General features: G+C 41.8%; 1 protein-coding gene across 2 annotated transcripts in view; it reads right to left on the reverse strand.

Moving 5' to 3' along the window:
* The window catches only part of LOC121587950 (alpha-mannosidase 2-like), a 94,281-nt gene extending 73,570 nt beyond the window's left edge, over window positions 1–20,711 (reverse strand). For both annotated transcript variants that reach the window (XM_041905344.1, XM_041905345.1), the window contains exon 1: window positions 19,964–20,711. The gene's annotated coding sequence lies outside the window, so the exon portion shown is untranslated. The remainder of the gene's footprint in view (window positions 1–19,963) is intronic.
* Window positions 20,712–21,879: the final 1,168 nt, after the last annotated feature.

Raw genomic sequence — 21,879 nt, forward strand, 5'->3', positions numbered from 1 at the left:
GTCCTGATTATGCACTGAATGCCACCAGGTACAAAAATTGTGCTTGGAAGGAGGGGACGAATCGGTTACATTACACCGGGCTGGCCGTACCGAGGCTGGTGAAGGGGTATAGGCGAAATAACACCTTTCGCGTCCCTGTCTTCAGCCTAGCCATCGCCTAAGTTCAAAGGAAACCGATCTGACTTGGGTTTTGATGTCTTTTCGAGCTACACCGGTATACTGGGCCGGTGGCCTGGTTGAAATGTGAATCTCCAGCATAGGGTGGCTTTTATGCAAAGCAGCTGCGAAGCGACAACGACAACGGCGAGGCGCACACAACTTGCAGGCAATCATGTTGGATACTTTTGCCACGACGATCATTTCTATATCTTTCGAACTTTGTTGCCTTTCGCCGTGAAGGAATGCTATCGCTCGTAAGTGCGCGCACTGGCAGAATTGTAGACACCATGTTTATGGACACATTGCGGCAGGAGTAGGAGGATTGGTGATATGCAGGAACCAGGATTTCTGTTTGGCAAGCCATACAAAGACCAGGACAGGCACATTTGCCACCATGGCGTCATTATCGTTCGTGCTCCTGTTACAACAAATGGTTCCTTTTATGTTGCTTTGGAATCGCATGCTAGTGTGCGCCCGTTTCAAGAGTAAACCTTCGCCCTAGCCTGAACACCTTATACGCCGTCACGTGTGTAGAGGTCGGTGTGCATCATTAGTTCCTTATTTATAAACATATACGAACAGCAGACGCAACATTGCTACACTCTTTCGATACCAGGTTCGGTATAACGGTAGGATCGGGCACCCAAACCACCATGTATGACGCGTGATGAAGTCTGGTTCTAGCGAAAAAAGCATTTTTATTTGCAGCATTGCAACACAAAAAACCTTTTCAGCAAGGCACAATCCGAACTACTATATGTGCTAATTAGTCCGAAAAGGATTGAATAGATTAAAATTGTACTCACACTGTAGCACCTCACTCGGGCTGCATATTAATTTAAGCTGAAAACAAAACTTCCCCCAACGACGCTATCAACGCGGGTAATCTAGTGGGTTTATTATTTTGAGTTTTCCCTTACTTCCGACTGCGCCAAATAATTGTTACCCATGCTATGTGCGCACAACACAGCCATGTTTGGCGCTACACTGATTTGGAGAATAATTAACAAATTAGCTTGTCCCATTCACTGCTCATTTGTAGACGCATTGTGCTACGCTACCGGGCCGGTAGCAGTGTGTGACATCCGGCAGCATTATTGTGTCGGGTCGGAACACGTCTGAAACCTACTTGCACCACTCGCACTAATTTTCCTACTGAATGATAGATCGGCCGGCAGAAACAAACTATCACAATTATCAAACCTCCACCCATCCATATCGCAATGTTATGTTATGGTTATGTAATGACTTTGATGATTTTAATGAATTTATTAGCTACCTCTTTGTTGCATGGCACATGGTCGTAATTGGTTTGAGCATAGTGTGAAAGTTTCTGTTCTTTGCTTAGTTCATTCAAAAATAAATCCTAGTAAAGCCCGGATTACAGTTCCAGTCAAATTGAACGTGAAATTTTGGGGTTTTCTACTACATTAAATTAAATATTAAACAGAATATGGCTTATCGTACACCAAAAGTAGGAATATTCAATTCTCCAACTATTAAGACTATTAAAATATTGAATTAATAAATAAAATGCATTTCCGTATGATTTTCCGCTTTGTAAACGATGAGAAAATAATAAAAATTTAGCAGCATTTCATTTTAATGCATTCATTATGAAAGCGATGAATAAGAAATTAGTTGAATTGTATGCACATTTTTAGAAAGTCAATAGAGAAAACGTTTGATAATTTTTTGCATGGTACAAACAAGAATAATGGCAATATATCCAGTTCTACATCTCTTAACCATAGTTACACAGTAGTAGGTACAAAGCGAATAGTCAGTTTCTTACGCAACGGCTCAACAGTGACCATGACTTATATCAAATCACACCAGTTGGAGCATATATGGCATACGCTTAAACGATTCTAATCTAAAAACGAATGTTTGCTTTCATTCCCAACAAACATACGGCCTGTTCGCGAGGTGGTAGTTGTATAAACAAAACTCACACCCAACAAAGCCCTCCTCGGCGCACAGTGCAGACCGTTTCTGATAAGATTATTTGGAACAGTAGGAATAATTAGAATGTGTCATTGCATGTTTTATTTGACATGTGATTCAGGCGCTTCGAATCGCGTCGCACTAGGTGCTTTGTTCGGTTGACATCTCCGGATGACAGTCTTAATATATCGACTGAGTATACTAAAAGCAGCTAGATTTTCTCATCCCGATTCCGGGATAAGATGAAGCGGTTAGACAAACTTATAGACGCACCATTCCCTCTGCACTCAGAAGGATAAGGCAACAAGCAATTCTGTTCGTAGTTCATTTGTGTGACATCTAGCACACAATCATCCCATTGGAATCGCAGCGACGCCGCGTTGCAGTCATGATATTGAAATCGTATGTTTTCTTGCGTTAATGGCAAACAGAGAGGACGAAACCATAAAGAAGCAAAGCGATTCGGTGGATTACTTGTGTCAGCCAATCGATCGATGTGAAGATTATACGCTAACGCTTCACAGATGGCCGAACGAAAACCCACACTCACCCAAACTGTTGACTCGTTTCGCGTGTAATAAAACGCTACATAATTTTTGGAATCTTTTGCACCAAAAGGTCGTCGGATGAAGGAGGCGCTCGCGGGCACACAAGTTCATGTGACCCATCGTTGGCGTTGCCATCGGGATGCCTGACCTCAATGGTTGTTTCGCTTCAACACTCGTTATGGACAGATAATCGTTATTAAACGTGACATATCATCCAACGTGTATGGCGGCAGTGGGCGAGCAAGCAGACGGTCATTGAACGATGGCTGCTTCCAGCTGCTGTCGTCGTTGTCGTTGCTGAAGGATTCGTTTCATCCCCTCCGTATGGTTGAAATGGCAGCATGTGCGAACCTCCCACTCACACAAACGCACTACCCCGAATCCTGTCGTTCGATATTGCACCCATATTTCACCGGTTTGCTGAATACCACTTCCCAGCAAGCACGTGATAAGAAGGGCCAACCAGTGGCGATGAAGGTAGTGTGGGGGAAAAATTGGAATTTGATGCTTTTCACGACGTAATCGCACATTGTGCAACAGGCACAGAGCACAGGCGCTTCTGTATGTGCTCGAACCGCTCCCGAAAAGGGTGGGATGCGTCTGTGGGTTATCCAATCGTACTGAAGAATGGCTCCCGTTTGGATGCTCTGTACCGATCGTTATCGATAATCGACGCCGCACTGGTAATATGAGCTCTGTTGTACACTTGCTCCAAAACTTAACAGCGCCAGAGTATCATAAGAGAGGTTGCTTCTGGAGCGTAACCACAATGCGCCACAATGACAGCGTATTGCCAAGAAGCAAAAGGGACTAACGCGTACGAAAAAAGCAGCTGCTACAAATTGTCCTCGGAATGTGTGTTGTTTTCGATCAGTCGCTTCGTTGTACGCTCATGGCATGGCTGGAGCCAGTATCATGTAGAGCGAAAGTTATTGCTATGTGCGATGGATGTGCGATTTTTTTCGATGCGTTGTTGATATTCAAATAATTTCTATGAAACGAGAGACAAACAAATCCTGCCGCTCGAACAGCAACAGTCTTTGTCAAAAACATGTTTTTCTGCTACCAAAAAGCAATTCGTACTCTGTTGATTGATGTAGTTCTATCGAGAGAAAAAAACAACGGTTCAAATTAGATTATTCTTTATATCCATTAAAAAGGTCTCAGTCAGTCTTAAACAAGCATTCTTGAGGGATTTTAAATTGTTATGAAAGGAGCCGTCTTCTAGTCAAGCAATACGATTGATCTATGGTCAAGTTTGTCGTCAGTAGGTGCCTTCCAACGCCTGCCATGAATCCAGCACTAACGAATTCTTTCAAGTCATCAATCGTCCTCACAATGCGATTTCCTTGGTCACTGTTCGTAGTAGTAGTCGTAGTAGTAGCAGTAGTGGCAGTGAAGTGTGCTACCGTGCGCGACAACAACTTCATCAACATCCTGTCTTGTTTTCTTTTTTCCGTAACCATTGCCAAATCGATTCAGAGTGTGAAGAAAATGGCAAAACTGGCTGATCATTGGATGTCAATTTGTTGCTGCTGTCAAACGAAAATCCGCAAACCTCGACTCGTTCGGGCATGAGTACGGGAAGAAGGCAAAAGGAGCGAAATCTCTTATCCGGCCGGCAAACTCCCATAAGAGACCTAGATGATGACAGACTGGTTGGTTGGGTGTTTTTTTGTTGTCTATTTTTCCTCATCTTCCAATGCAATCAACATTACTTCGCTTCGGTTGTCGTCATTCCTCATTCTTTTCGCAGCATAAACACGACTGAAGATGACGAAAGAACGATCCAGCAGTATGGTTGCAAAACGCCCAGTAGCCCTACGGGCGTGTACTAAATGCTACAAAGAAGCCTACCGTCGAAAGCTTTAATTAGATTTCCTCCCGGCAGTAGCCTACTGTGAATGGGAAGCGAATTCCACATCCGTTCTTTCTTTGATACAGTCCTATCGTAAGCCATATTTCCATCGCTTGTTTGTGGTGACCGGGGAGGGTGTTCTATGTAACCCTTTTTGGACTAACTTTAGCGGTTTTTTTTTTGTTAGATGCGTAGTACATTTCAGAAGTCGAGATAATCATAATTAAAAATATGCCGGAAAATAATAATATGGGTGCGATACGCCAAACAAGACGCAGTTAAGATCTACTCGACATTTTCCTCAAAAACAAAGCAAGTAGACAAAACTTTATTGAAACAACTGCTGCTAGTAGAGCTTATAATCAGGGTTAGTAACAAAAACATCCATTGGGATATTAAAAGTTTCTACAATTTGTATCAAACAGACATCAGAACATAGATTATCTAGAGAGATTAAAAAATGGCATTAGAACGCATTGTTTAAAAAAATAATGAAACATTGAATCCGATTAGCATCATCCATTCGACAAACAAATTTTATTGTAAAGTCTTAATACCTTCAACAACCGTCAGAAGTGATGGGCAGTTTTTATTTACAGAATTAAAAAGCATTTACTTGCTGCCTATTTGACCTCTTTTACTGCGCACATTAACAAAGCAGTGTAGAATTGTGTCTAGTTTATCATATTCCATCTAGAATATTCCATCAGTATTTTTTTATGCTACAAACTATGTAGGAGGAATGATTATAAGAGCTGGATTGACGAAGGATAGACAACAATCTTCTAAAGAACCGTTCAAGGAAGGTCATGTTCTTTCGTTGTGTTTAACCGATAATCTCTCTTACCTCAAAGCACAGCCACGTGAATAGTTTTCTCATATTAGTAGACACTTCCCTAAAGCCTTTCCCTGGGCTATTAGTTTAACTTTCTTCATCCGCAATAACTTCCCTCGTTTCCGAAGTTCATGTTCGTGTGCGTCTTCTTTCCAAACCTCAATTTCCTTAGGGGGCATACTAAATGTTAATCGCTGTGAGTAGCACAATCTAAAACTTTGCTGAATGTTGTGTCGGATGGAATCTTTTACAAAACAAAGGCAATTTTGTATCTAAACGACTTGCATCCAGCGCGTTGGTCGATTCTTTCCGGAATGATGAATAGTATGCAATTCTAGCAGCGAATCAAAGCGGGACTGAAACTTTTGGAAAAAAAATAGCAAATAGAAACACAAAATGCCACATAAACGCAAACCCATATTTCAAAGCCAATCCTTGGCGACTCATTTTTCAACTGTCCTTGGTGAGAAGTGTGCTCAGCGTGAGTGGAACAGCAGGAGAAAAAAAAACGATCAAAATGAAACAAAAGTCCAGCCAAAAAAACAACTCCAATTTACTTCGATCTGCCATCGCCATGAGGATCATGATTCCGAAGACGTTTCCAAAACGTGTCCATCTCCTTCTCTCTTTCTCCCCCCTCCCTCTCTCTCTCTCACTCTCTCTCTCTCTCTGCCTCTCCCTTTCTCTCAACCTCTCTCCCACTCTCCCTCTCTCTATCTCTCTCTCTCCCTCTCTCTATCTCTCTCTCTCACTCTCTCTATCTCTCTCTCTATTTCTCTCTCTATCTCTCTCTCTATCTCTCTCTCTCTGTACCTGTCGCTCTGTTTGCCGTTGGAAACAAGCAACTTAAAACGATTGCCCGCATGGAACCGTTCATTTCACTTCACGTTGGAACCGTTGGGTGAGTGCAACCGAAGTTAATGGTGCTTTCGTAAAGTCTTTTCTTGCCCAACTTCTGACCGAGGCTTTGTTTGAGACTGGAGAAGAATTTCAAGAACCCTGCGGGGATTATCTCGCCCTTTGCCTGTCTCCCACCGGGATCCAACGACACAAGGAGAGCTTGTTCCTCGATGTAAGTGTCTGTGTGTGGATGTGTATTTTTAAAAGACTTTTCTCATCCCGCACGTCAGCAGGCGTTTATTTTTTAGTCGGTCCTTTTTATTCACATAAAAGCACTAGAACACTCTTGTGCCACAAACCGGAGTAGTCCTAGCCAGGGCTTCGGCTGCTCGAGTACTTGGCTAGTGTGCTCGGCGGCGTCTCGGCGTGACGATGAGTATGCCAGCTGTCAGCTGGTGCTGGCTAGCGGAGTTTGTATCGCGTACGCGCGCGCTAACCGTGGCAGACAATCTCTTTGTGCATATTTTACTTTGCGCGGTCGGAGGAGTACCAGAGAGCGCCGGAAGTTAGCGTGCGTGGTGATGGTGGTGGTGACGGGGTTGGGGATTAGACTGCTGACACGTTTCGAGCACTCTCGAACTATCGCTCCGACGGCGAGGCACGCCAATGTATCTGTCTGCATCCCTCCGTGCCGACATCGATTGAGTCGTACAGAAATTGGAGCTCACCATCAGGCAGGCAATCGTCGGATGAAGATGGGACGCCAATTGAGAGAGAATGAGAGTTTCAACTTTTGTCAAGATACTACTTCCACCCTCGTTCGCCAAATAAGCTTGAAAATGATGATAAATGCTTGCTCTCCGCGGAAAAACTTTCCTACCGCGACAATTCAAAACCCATCCTTTCCCATTTCATCCTTTGCGCGGTTTCACACCATCGCGTGACTGGCACACACAGTCTCTCTTCCCTATAGCGTTTCCTTGTGTACATAAATATTCTAACTGCAGTCATCCTCACCCACGCGTGGATGCGACTTCCGACGACCCGCCCCGTCCCGATTGTGACAGTTGCTTAATTAAACTATCGTTTCGAAATGAGTTCGCTAAGTTGTTGGTTCCAACGCTTCGCGCTAGGTTTGGCAGGAATAGGAATTGTCAGCAGAAAGCTAGGCATTGGTGCGATAGTCCGACTGGCGTTGGGAAGAGTTGACATATTTATTGCACAAGCTGTCCTTTTATCGCGAGTTCACGACCCACAATCGCATCGATCGGATGGAGTTGGTGGCATAAATTAGAATTTTATCAAAAGCCTATTATCGATAGCACCTTCGGGGGCTAGCTTCTTTTGGCTGCCTTTTCTGTTTTTGGTTGCTCTCTCGCTCCGTTTTTTTTTCACTCTTGCAGCGGACAATTGGTCCTATTTCAGCCGGCTTATCTGGAAGATGGAAAACGCCTAAAAGAAGGCCAGTTTTCATCATGCATTATGCATTGGTTCGTAAGAGCTTATCCCGGCTTTACCACAGGAATGTCAAGCAAAAAAGCTTTTAGGGCAACGCAGAACAGCGCTTATGAAGTTATAATCGAATAATTCATACAAATCGCCTTTTCAGTTCATCGAACAAATCAGAAAGCAGTTGGTGTTTGAAAAAATCACCAGCAACGTTTCGCAGCGGAATTACCCGAATAATCACTGCTCCATGATTTGTAACAGTACGCGCCCACGCAGCCGCACATGCAATGAAATGACCCGTATATTTCGTTGTTTTTCGTTTGTGTCGTCTTAATTAAAATGAATTCACTGAAAGGGACAGCTCAAAGGGCGGGCTCAAAAAAGTCGTGGGGAAATTCATTTATAACCAATTTACTGATGCGTCCAATTAACACGACCACGTACACACACGCACACCCCCTCGTCGCATGGTGTTCCTCACTCAGCTCCCTTGCCATATCCTCGAACAAACAATTGATGCAATGGAAGGGAACTGTAGGGATGGCTTTTCATTGTTTAAACTGTCAGACGCAAAGCGCGGCAGCAGTTCGACAATCGGAACCACCGCGCCCTGACTCTTCCGGCCGCATCCTTTTCCATCCATTGCCGTTCCTTGGGCTGAAAATCGTATACAATCGGCCACCATTTGTCTATACGATACGTCAATGATTAATTATGAGTGCGATACAATCGGGTGGCACAAGGTAAATAAATGAATAGCAAGCAAACATCCGAAAGGATTGCCAAAAGTTTAGCACGATTGAACAACTATTTGCAAGTCTGTATTAAATAGTATATGATTGTTGGGATGTACCAAGCATGCTTTAAGGAACGATTTGTGATATTTTTTAGAATTTAAGTTTCAAGGTTATGAATTTAGGCCGGTCTCATGGTACAGTCGTCAACTCGTACGACTTAACAACATGCCCGTCATGGGTTCAAGCCCCAAATAGACCGTGCCGCCATACGTAGGACTGACTATCCTGATATGGGGGGAAATCAATAAGTCACTGAAAGCCAACCCCACAAGTGGGTTGACAGGCCTTGACCGGCATCGGTTGTTGAGCCAAAGAAGAAGAAGAAGAAGAATTTAGGCAAAACGCTACCTAATTATGGCGTGTCTTCAACTAAATGGCGTGCGAGATAAAAAAATATTCCCTAGTTCGTCAACCGCGCGATTATAAAGCAAAAAAATACTACAGTATTACGATTTAGTTTACGAACTATTGGTTCCCGAGAGAATGGTTACAAAAGGACTTCTTCTCTCAACAATGCAACACTTCACTAAACGATGAGACGATGTTGTGGCTGTGTCACGTACTTTTCGAAGCGTAAAAAAAAGATACTTAATATCTCGAAAATATGAACCGACCGATCGGTCCTTCGGTACGTCCGAAGAGGGAATTGGGGTGGATTATCGTGTGTTTGTTCAGTAAATTGATCGATTCATTTCACATCCTTCTCGATGGCGAAACGCCGGCTCTATCATCCTCCAGACCAGACACACAGTTTGTCAGGTGCTGCAGTAGAGCTCGACTCTTTCATATCTTTTTTTTTTCGAGCTATCCATCCCTACTCTCGTTATTTCCGGACCAGCAGACAGTCTTTGCGACGTTATTTTTCCCGGGCGTACAAAATGCACTTCATCATCCAACGGCCGTGCCCATGGCAGACTGAGGAGCAGGTTTAAGCTTGATATTACCACTTGAAGTTCGGTGCACGGAAATGAAACCTTCTCACCTACAACCCAATTCCACACGCCCGGCCTTCCTCTACGGGAGAGCAACCGATTTTCTTTTCCGATTCCGCTATTAAACCTGCAACCGGCGAAAACATACCTCCACTCACATATAGCTAGCTGATGAAGGCAGCACAGTCTTTGTTCATTTCGTCTCAAGCGAAGAAAGCGATCCATCACACTGGGCCGTAGAATGGATCAGGAGGGAAAACAGGAGCGACCAAAATCCTGCCACGGTAAGCAACCGATCAGCAAAACTCAACCCGAGGACGATGGACGAATGAGAACAAATCAATAAAATTGTTGACATTTCGCCAGTCTTGCGCGCCCTGCTGGAAAAACATGAAATGAAAATGTATGCACCCCGTGTTTGCACTCACCAGCGCCTCACACGGCTGGTTGGTTGTGATGGATGTAACAGGGACGACACGAGACAGCAGGCGCGCGGGCCCAACGAGTTTGCCGGATTTGTGTAGCCGGCTACCATCGTCGGCAAAATCGATTTACAATAGATTGCATGATGCAGGATTATTTTTTATCGTACCAGGCGTGCTTTCATTGTTCGTGCGGTTCCGGATGTACGCTTCGTTTTGCTATTTTTTACGTTTCATACCGGACCGGAAGGATTACGGTGGCAGGACATAAACCGTGGCAGAGCAACGTACACGTTCTGACACTAGGAACGCGCTAGTAGCACAGTGCAGATGGTGTAAAACCACAAACAACAGCAACGTAGCGTGAACTTGGTGCAATAATCTAACCTCGGTGTGGGATTTTTTTCGGTCGGAATGTAGCGGAAATCGGCTAATGATCGTTTCCGGTCTCGAACCGATAAGGATCAGTGAGGTCGAGGGAAGGGAAATTGGAGTGTTTTTCGAGGATTTGTTTATGATACGGGTGTACAGGAACTAGTACTAGCTAGTTACGCGATTGGTTGATGATTTCCTGATGAACGTGGTTGCAATTTTAGTCGTTTTGACATATTAGAGATGGCTATACATATCAAAATTATGTTTATGTATATTTTATGTTTTACAGAGTATTATACGTCATCTTTATGTATGGAAATTTGTTTAATGATTTTTAAGAAATGCTCAAGCAAGTCCGCAAGCATGTCAAAACTGTGTACCGAGGAACTGCACACCTTTTCCTGAATCCATTTGACGCCCCACCAAACATACCACCGTGGTCGAAGCAATCGTTTCATTTAGCAATGGGTCAGCAATGCTACTTACCTCTTACCCAACAATGAGCATAAAAATGCGTTCAAGATGCCACTTCACAGCTTCACAGTGGCAGAAACGCTAAGGTAAGTAGTATAGTGGAAGTGCAAAACTTCACAGCACTTTAAGGTTGCTTACTTTTGTCCGAACAGGCCAGAGAGTGCGAAGAGGGAAGTGATGCAGCAATTTCATTTGCGCAGTATAAAATGCATGCGTTTCCGATGCAACCTCCGCCACCGTCTTTCGTTTGCGTTTACTATGCTCGCGCGCACCATTGCTCATTAATCGTTTCGCTTTATTTGCTGCAACATTTCTACGCTTCTCAAGCAACGAAACTTTGATAAATGCAATCAACTCCAAGCTGCAGCAGCATCGTTGCGATCGAGCATTGGCAGAGTTGTTCTTTTTTCCACTGACAATCGACTACCAAACACGAGTAATGAGTGTTTGAAGTTGGTTTGAAGCAGGAGCAAGAAAATGGCTGGAAACAGCCGGAGGTAGCGAAATTGAGTCGAGGTTTTTAAAAAAAAAAAAACAGCTCAATCGACCCGTTTTCCGTATCGGGGAAAGATGCCATTTGCAAACGCAAATTGATTCGCGAAATGTGTTAATTAATTTATTCCCGTATTCCGATTTTGCGCTCCCTTCCCTCTCGTAGCTGCCTTGAGTGGTGCTTTTCTTTGGGACTGGAAAACTGGAAATACACCATAATGTGATTTCGGATGTGCATAGCATTCCTCTGGCATTGTTGTACGTAGTCTCCGTTTTCAGCCCAGATGAAGACGAAGTTAGTCGCGCTCAATGCTGAAATGAAACGGTGAGACCATCGAATTGTTCAAAATTTCCCTGAGAATAGAAACTTCATTGCCTGCTATCGATACTTTGCGGAAAACAAGCAGCTCGAGAAGATACGGTACTTGCGGGCTATGGGCGAAACTTTTCCGATGTCTAATTCACCCCCGGTGGAAATGTAATTGAAATTGAAGTCTACACCGACTCTCCTTGCCGAACGGGGTGGTGTGTCAGTGTTTGTTGATTTTTCCCGAACTCGGGTGAAGATCGCGCCACCAGCAAAAGAACAGAAATATTAAATCTAGTTGCCACGCACCGCTCCCACCAGCGAAGGAAAAACCAACGCGCACGTTCGGTGCGTTGGCTTCAATAACAATGTGAGCTTTTCTTGTGCCGACGTGTGCTGGCGGAAAACCGTATTTTTGTGCGATACCGGTGCGGGCATAACGGAGGCGAGCAGTAGCTACTCAATTAGAAGAAAATTTCGTGTTGCAATTTTATCGCTAGCACAAAATGTAATTTACCCGCGCTTTTAATAATGCTAGCAACGGTGGTAAAAGTTATGTTCTTCGGGGATGTGTATCTAGTCTTTCGAGCATAAAACCAGGGTACGGTGGTATGATAAGTAAATTTGCGCAAGAGTAAACATTACTCACGTTTCAAATTATATCTTTTTCATGATATTGAAATTTCGGTTGGCGCTACGCAAAGGAACATTATGCGTTATGAAATTTTACGGTTTTAAGTATGTTTTACGTATTCTTAAATATAACCATAGTAATAGATAGTTATTCAACAAAAGAAATAGATTCAAATTAGTATAGTAATGGTTCATTCCAGTTGTTAGGCGAAAAGTCCGCATATTCAACATATTACAGCTTATTCTTAAAAATCTAACAAGTTATCATACGATTGTAACCGCACCCTGCAGAAGCAAAGCGCTCGAAACTAAGTTAGTCTAAAGTCGCAGCAAACTTTCCACTAAACTTCATTAGTATTCGAGAAGCGAACTCCTTTTACTCTCAACACCCATCGACAAAGTTTTCGATGAAGCCGTGCCGGTGCTTCTTGACAAAGGCAGAGTTATTTTAAAGGAAGCCTTGCGATAGATCTTGCAAGCTGTGCTACCGTGGTTTGGACCAGGGCTTTATCCAGCATGGTATTAATTGAGCTTAATAGCAAACAATGGAATTATAGTAATTGGTTTTCCACTGGGAGCTGTGTTTCTACAACTAAACCATAACTTTCCTGTTCCATATGCTTTGTAAAGCGAATAAAACATTTCAGCATAAAACAACATGTTTGTATTAGGGGCAAGGTGAACAGCTGTTTACTGTGTTTCTGTGTTGTAAACATGTATACAATATATTCTTGCGAATCCAGCGTGTTTGTGCAATAATGAAGCCATTTCAAATTTCGTAGATCAATTGATACGGTGGGGCAGGGCAGCTTGCAGTGAAAGTAGGTAAAAAATTTTCAACAAAAATTTCTCTAGCGCACCTTTGTAATTGATCATTTGTTTTCGATCCGTTTCATTAATATATCCATAAACTGACAAAAATGGTAATGGATGTAGTACGGCACCAACCACAGTACCGACTTGAAAGTCTGGAATGGGGAGTAGGGAGTTGTTAACGAATCCGAAGATCTGTAACCACATAGTCCTTCCTTTTCTGGCGAATCCCTGGTGCTATTTCGGCACTACGAGAATTAACGCATTCGCGAAAATTCAGCATAAAGTTGCCTAGAGGCCAAGTCAATTGTGGAAGCGTTCGAGAGGGCAAAATCTAATTGAAATGCCAATTTCGTCAGTCATCCAATTATCATCCAACCGGTGATGATCCAAGTGCTTCCCGCTCAATTGGTTGTCTCACGCTCTCTGTTATGCGATAGGTCTGCGGTACGACGTGAATTCGGTGTGCTGCGGTGTGTATAAATGCTTCATGTTAATTTTGACACTGGAACAACGGACAGTTTGACAATACTGAGTACCAACATAAAGTAGTAGGTTAGAGTTCATACGCTATAGGAACACAGGAAAAGTAGGCAAAGCGCAACTGGAGTAGGGAACACATAATTGGGAACAAGCTTCATTTGCATTGCCCTGTGCATCTGGGGGCAATCGTGTTGGCCGAAACAACCCAAATACATAAAATATCATATAATTGGTACTGGGCGATGTTAGTTTTGATCCAATTAAAAAGTATTTTAGGAAATAATGAAAAGACATTGAATTTGAATATTTTCATTATTATCAAAACCATTTATAAAAAAATCTTCTATAACGTGCCTATATTTTATTGAATAAATGTGTACCAATCAATGCGACCACACTAACTTGTCTTAACTAAAAGTGATTTCTAGATGTGTGAAAAGATTTTTAGGTGAAAATAGAAATGTGACATTAAATATGTGATTATAATCTAATGATTCGCATTGTTACGTGATGTTTTTAATTATAATATAATTTCAATGCAAAGTTTCCCTTGGTTCGATGTTTCCCAAAGACTTATAGATAATTCTCAAAATATTTGAATTCGTTTTACGACTTTCTCTTTTTTCAATGAGCTCTATTTAATTTTTTGATATCCTGTTAGGATATCTAAATTAAAAAATAATATTTAGATTTATATTAGATTCAGATTTCAAAAATATTTTTAAAATACCATTAATTAAAAAAACACGAAATATCGGATAATTAACTCTTTGGTACAGTAAAAATTTTGACTATGAATTTAAATATAATGCTATAACATAGATGACTAAACGTAGGAGCTGCGCTTGAGGGAACGTTTTGAGGAATATTTCCACGCATTCGATAGTCAGGTAGTGTGGATCGACAGGTTGGCAGACATGGCTCTATTGTTTTATAACATTTATTATTTGCTTTGTTATTTTATTTCATTGTTAGCCGCCGTGGCATCCTCAATATTGCTTCCCTTTTCCAAGCAATTAACTTCCAATTGAGCCAAGAGTCTGGTTTAGTTACACCCACTTGCCTTTATTCAGCCCGGCGCACCGTTGCGTGCCGCGGAGGCTTCGAGCTTCCGGGAGAAAAGATCGGGGAAAAAATGCTAGGAAAAAGTCAACCTTCCGGTTCCAATCTGTTCGTCCAGCTAGCTAGCTGCAAAACGGCCAACCGAAACTAATCCTGCTTTTTTTGCTCTACAGCATCAACGTTGTCTTTCCATGCTAGGTGAACTTCCGGTCGAAGCGACGTTCTGTTCGGTGTTAGCAAAGTCGTGACTTTTCACAGTACGTGCCTCGCATCGATGATGGTCAAATTTTGATCCTGCAGCAACCTGGCCCTCTTCGCACGGCATACTAGCTTTGAGGGAGGTATTTTGTGGTCCACTTTTGTTACGTTTGTGCCGACATTAAGCGGAGAAAACACCGCGAGCACGCTGTCATTCAGGTGGGAAAACTGTTCCAAATTATAAGCAGTAGGTTAGAGAAGGGCGCCAAAAGGTCAGCAGGTGCAGGAGTTGAATGAGTGTGCCACGACCGGTATCCGATCAACACATCATTTTTTGCGTAAAAAAATAGCACCATGAATAGACAGCCGGGGCTTGAGCGCCACGGTTTTTTTTGGTTTAGTGATATCAATATCGAGACACAACCACATACATACAGGCATTAAAAAACAATTGTACAGAAAAATTCAATTTAAGTGCTTCCGGCTACAATTTATTATTCGACTCGTGCCGAAAAAGCGCAAAGAAAGATCAAACTTTTCATTAACCTTTGCTGATTCTGATGGGTTTGATTGTATTTGATTATTTATAGATCGCTTAGAATAAAAAAAAATGCTGAATTTTCAATACTTTGTACATTTTATAGAGCAAAAAGTAAAATGGTTGGGTCAAGAATTTGCACAATTAAAACATTGTGGCTGAATTATTCAATTATTTAGCGGCTATTTGCACCTTTTTGGGTGGAATAGTAAGTGTTTTAAGAAGAAACAAACAAAGATAGCATGTCAAAAATCTTATAAACATGCTGATTGCATTTCACAGTTCGGAGTACGTTTGATGATTTGGTACCAGACACACGCACACACACCCTGCTGGAAGCGTTAACAGTTTTACGATTGTTTGGCGCTGACGTCATGATTTGGGGCGATAATGTTTGGAAAAAGAGTACAACATAAATAGGTCGACAGAGAATAGGTCGGTAGGAGATACAGTTCAGTTCGGTAGTATGGATAATTTTGCGATGCACGATTCTTAGCAAATACCGGACAGCGTTCTAATTCTGGATACGTTGTTCTATATTTTTATTTCAGCACTCTATGGCATTTTAATTGTTTTATCTTTCTTCTCAATCTTGGACAATACATTATATTGAACATTATATTGGAAATAACTCGTTTGGTTTGATTTTTATTTAAATAAAAACTCATTATATTTATATACATTAGTGTTATACTATTGATTCATACAATTTAAATGATGCTTTAGAGCAGTGGTTTCCAACTTGTGGTTCATGGCATTAACAGAAGTGATTCACAAAAAAATTAAAAGAGTAAGAGAATTCCGGATCAAAGTAAATGAAATTGATTTTTTAAAATAACTATTTTGAAATATATTAATACTTAAACTATAAAAAGCAAATAATACACATACAAACACGGCTAAAAATACACATACTGCTCTTAATACTTACTGCTACTTTCCGTGAAGTCAACATCGGATCTGATTTCATGATATGAAAAGATCTCCTTTAGCAACCACTTCTCTCCCAAAAATCGTAAACATTTTCAGCAAACACCCTTTCTCCGCGCAACCTATCAATTCCAACGAGACGTCAGCAACAGCAGCAATACCGGTTAAGTAAAACAGCATCATAACCCGGCACAATCATTCGGTTGGCGAAAGTGGCACGCCAAGACAAGGCCTACTGGCCGGCCCATTTTTCTGCTGTTTGGTGTCGATCGCGTAACACAAACACACACATATATATATATATAAACACAGTGTGGCGGGCAACGAACTCGATGAACTTGAAAAGCGAGTGGAGTGTGTTGTGAAACGGACAAACCAACCCAAAATATAGGACAAGCGGAAACAAGTACACGGAAGAGGGTGGAAGATCGGTAACCGGCGGTGTCAATTTGCCGCCAAGGGATTAACCGTTAATTTTGTGCCGAAGACGTGAAAGGCACCCATGCAAGAAGAACGTGCGAACGACGGCCGTCGATCGAGCCTTCGGTACGCTTTGCCAGAATGTACGTAGCACTTTGGTTAGGGCTTCTTGATTTTTATGCACTTGAAGCGATCACCATTCGTTCGGCCAGAGGAGGGGATGTCTGAAAGGGAGCTAATAAAAAACACGAATAGTAATGAGCAATCTCCCACCACTCGGGCTTGGAGTGGAAATGCGAGTGTTTATTCGGGTGACAATTTCTGGCGTTGGACTGGCGCCGAAATGAAAGCCAAATGAATTTATCTCCTTCTACACACACACACACCGGAAAGCCTCTATCGCTTTTCGAGCAGAGCTCTATTCTATTCGGAGGGTAATTTAAATTTTCACTCTACTTTCGGTAGACATTAATTCGAGAATGTTGTCCAACGCCAGCGAGCCGTACCTACGGGGCGTTATCTTCTACCGGTACAAAGCCACCGGAAATCTGTCAATTTATGTACGCAAAATGCGTTGCCGTCGAGGGTACGGTTGTTGAATGTGCGCGCTAATGGTTAGCGAACATTTTCCCATTCGAAAGGTTATTATGACTGTTCCTCCCTTTGGCGAAACGACAAGGAAAAAAAACGGTGTCATCCACTGAGTTCTAAGTACGATAAAACAGACCCACAGTGTAAGTCTGCAGAAAGTTTATCCGTATCGTCACAGGTGGAATCGGTTGCGTTTCGACTGCCGTTTGATATTCTGCCAGCGTCGATGGAGGCTTGTTTTTGCCACAATTTTATTTTTACTTCGTTATAATCCGGTACAGCGCCCACTAGGGCTTCCCGTTTTCTTGCCTAAGCGTCTTACTTAGTCAAGAACACCATGTGTACGTGGGTGGAAAATGGGGCGCCCCGGTCGAAGGAAGCCTTTCTCCAGACTGCACATGATGGTCGCGTAAACCTGTGCAACGGACCCGGGTGAGTTGGCCGTAGGGAGCACACACCTAGGAGGCACCCTTTTTTACCCATCTTCCCCCACCTCGGCAGGAAGGAAGACAGAGACAGGGTGGGAAAGGGGAACATGGTTTAGTTATTTAAATATTGCTCGCCCGGTAAGAAGGCATTGTTATTACGTGATGGTCCTGAAGTCGATCTCCATTTCCCTGCCGTCGTCAGCATTTGTGCCGAAGCATTGCATAACGCGCCGGCTCAGTATTCACTTCCGACCCAGTATAGCGGAGCGGAGAAGGGGAGAGGAGTGCAATAGGATACGGACACTGACACCGGGGCCTTCTGTCTTGCGACGGACTGGGAAGTTGGCTGGCATAGGTTGTGCGGTGATGGTGAATAAATGCACACACGCTTTGGCTTGGCGATACAATCGTATTTGCAATTGAAACGAACTGTAAGCAATTTGTTCTTTTCGACCGGTGAATATGATGCCGGATTGCACAACGGCGACGTGTTTCACGCGGAAGGTGTGCGGCCATTACGCTGCTGGTGCTGTCCTTAGTGGGGAGGATGTTGTTGTTGTTGTTGTTATTGTTGTCAGGAGAAAGTGGGAAAAATGGGAATACGAAACCATTTGATGGAACATTGCAATTGAATAATGCAAGCAAGCGGCACTGTGTAGAACAGCGATAAAATGGGTGCCTGATGTGAGCCAGTGTGTGTGTGTGTGGGTCTAATCGCATGATTACACTAGAGAAAAGAGTATATTTAGTGATTTTTGGACTGTGGAATACTTTGAAACAGTCATTAAGATTTTGAAGAGAGTTTCCTTCGTTTATTAATATTAATATCAACAATTTATAAAGGGCCTTTCATTCATTGGAAATCAATAATAAAATAATTAATGGGTAATAATGTATAGAGAATAATCGGCTGAGGCATACAAGTATTAATACAACTCTATAAATACGGAGATATTTTTTTAGAAGGTAAAATAAATGTTGCATAGCTTGATAACATAATTTTGGGAATAGAAAGCTCCATAAAACATTAAAAAGTATAAAAACAACATATTTTCTTTTTGCCAAACAATTGTTGATATACCAAAAGATCGTGGAGTAGTGGAAGTATATAATAAATGCTGTGATACGGAACCCACCGTGTTGTAATAATCGTAATTTTCTAATCAGCATCTGGATCAATTGCTCTTTTATCAATTTGATTCCAATCACTGGTGTATGTTATCAATGTGCTGATTGGATTCCAAGATAACGGACATTTGCCGGACAAAGGCACTAACAGACTATTGATGACATACTGTTACATCTCATGTTTCGCACAATATTTATTGGAAATAATTCCGAATTTCGAAACAAATCTGTCTTATAGCAATAATTTATATTGTTTTTTTACGCAATCAAAACAAAGTTTTTAGACACCAGATTGTAAGTGATGCGTGCTTCAGCAATTGCTCCGAAAGATCCCTTGGAGTTGATACCTCTTGACGAATATGTATTGCCCTCAAATGTTATGACACTATTTTTTGTTGTGCTATATATTTCTAAGCCATTATATTTCGTTTGTTGAACTATTGGTTTTATTTGTAACTTTAGTTATTAATTTAATTTGTCCAACATGAACGATTCGATCGTACATGGTTACCATAATGCATCAGTATTCAATGTACAATCCTGCTCCAATGTGTTCCAAATATCTTCTGAACTGAAGCAAAATAATATTTCTGCTTTCATTCTAAACGAATTCCCTTTTCCTTCTGCATCATGAGTCCCTAGCCACACATGTGCCCATGTCAACAGTACAGATAATGGAACAAACATTGCTCAGCACTTTTACGTACTTGCGGCAAATGCATTTTGCAATGGGATTTTTTTTTTTTTTTTGGCTGCTTGCATTTTGCACACTAGCTCCTTTTTCTCGGCACATGCATTCTTGCAATGCATCGTCTCAAATTCGTCTTCGATCCATCATGTGTTTTCCGCGTTTGGAACGATCCAAAAGGGGACCAGTGTTTCCAAGGAAGGCAAAACTGCTACGCTAATGCTAAAGTAGCTTGTTTTTTGCAGGATTATTTCCGTTCTATTTGGATTACATGATGAAACGAAAACATTACATACATACGCCTCTCTCAGCAGCGCTGAGAAAGAAAAGCATGAAGCAAAACATAAGAGAGTGAGAAAATAAATGCGACACTTTCAGCACGAACCAGCACCCAATTGGGCAGACAAGGATGGAAGTGAACACCAACTCCGCAAACAAGTGCAGTGGTGGTAAGTACCTGCCAAGAACTGTTCCCAACCCAAGAGCGTTTCTATCGCATTTCCGCATCCTTTCGTGTCCTTTTCTCGGCGAAGGAAAATTTTTGACAGGAGCGCAGAATGACACTAACACCACTGCACAGCAGTATGACAACAGAAGAATAAATATTAGCGCTTACCTTATTCCAACAGCACAGACAGCACTTTACGGACTTCGGCCAGTCGATGTGTTTCGTTTCACAAACTACGTTCTAGTAACATTGCGTGTTTTCAGCACTAAATCGACACTGACCTGTGATGAAATTGATCTCGTTTCATAAACAACCCTATACCAGACGGACGCGTTTACACGCACACAGACACAACAATCGAGCACACCGTTCGCATCCGTCACTTGTATCTCGCACACCGATCCGCCGGAGAGGTGGTAAGCGCATCAAAACAAAATCTCGCCTTTTTTCGCTTTCGACCTCTACCTTGATTCGCTGCTGCTGCTGCTTCTTGCGCATCTACACATCACTAATAATAGTTGGCAAAGATGGAACATAAACTCACTTCCTGCCCATTGGCCGACGCAATGCTGCGAACACACGGAGGTACTTTGGGACGGTAATGATCGCAATTATCACACGGGTCAGGACACGACCGTTCCGGAATTCCAATCGCGGTAGCACCACCGTGCACTGGGAGCGTTACTTCTCTGCAGCGACGCCGGTTTTTTCCGTACTTTAATCACAATTTTTATGCACTTTGGATTTGGTGCAAGCGACACACATCACATCACGCAAAAACAGTATACACAAGCGCGCACACACACATACATGACGCGTAAACAATCGATTTCGGTTCAATTTGCCATTCCAAACCAACCGGACGCACGCGTTGTTCACCGTGTCGAGCGGTGGGAAACACAACCGCACGCAGTGAAGAAAGAATTAATTTTGAGAGACTGAGCAGGTTTGCTATGCCGCGGACGCATTGATGATGACGAGAGAGAAAGGGAATGTTTGAGAGAGAAACCATGCGCTGTGTTAGTGTGTTTGTGGAGCTTATTCCGTACCCATCGGTAGGATTTAAAGAACAAAGTATTGAATTGTGAAAGTTATGTTGCAAATGACAATAAACAATAAACAGGAATTTGAAGACATTTGGCAACATTTATTTATTTTTATTCAATGTTTCAAAAAAAAAACTCTATTTATTAGCTGCTTATAGAAATAAATTAGATCGTTGCTTGTAGAAGTAGATTACATTAAAATAAAACAAAATAGATTTTATTGTCCGAAAATAAGGCTTTATGTAAGGATGAGAGTTTTCTTACATTTCTTTGTTTTTCTTATTTAGGAGAAACGGTCATATTCATTAATTTAAAACATTATACATTCTTCCTTTTTTACAAAATTAGATCTATTTCGTCGACCTCCAAGTCTAAAAGTTATAAAGCATTATGAACCGTGTAAATAGGTCTTATGCTTGCATACATTCTCTGAGAGTTGTTTAATGTGTGCAATTCTCTCGTTTTCTCTTTCCTTCTCTCTCTCTCTGTCTCTGTCTCTTTGTTTTCATGCTATTTCACAATATCAGCTGTTGTCTCTTTTATGCGATTGCACGGTACTATGTAAAGTTCGACGAAATTTTATCGGTTTTGTCTTTAAAGCATGATTTATGTATCATTTTATTCATTTTATTAACTTTTTTCAAAGATTTTAAGTAAATCTGTTGGCTAGCATTGTATTCATAGATTATTTTGTAAAAAATATTACATGTAAATATGAACATGGCCATGAAAGAGAGGCAAATACATCGCCCATTGAAGGCCCATACTGATGTGTGCGAATACCATCACATTGGGAAAATAAGACGGTAAAGTGTGGTAAAAATGAGTAATCTAAATTATAAATTATTTAAAAAAAAAACAGTTGTGCAACACGTAAACAACCATTTTTGTAGTTTGCTAATTCAAACAAATAAAAATAGTCTAACGCCCAAATAATATTTTTGGAGGAAAAAAACGCATTGTTATTGATTGAGCTTAATGCTCTTCAATCGTGACAGTCAGTTTTTGGTGGTGCTATGCTGATTTAAAATGTGTAGT

The sequence above is a fragment of the Anopheles merus genome, chromosome 2R, assembly GCF_017562075.2.
Source record: "Anopheles merus strain MAF chromosome 2R, AmerM5.1, whole genome shotgun sequence".
Classification (NCBI taxonomy): Eukaryota; Metazoa; Arthropoda; class Insecta; order Diptera; family Culicidae; genus Anopheles; species Anopheles merus.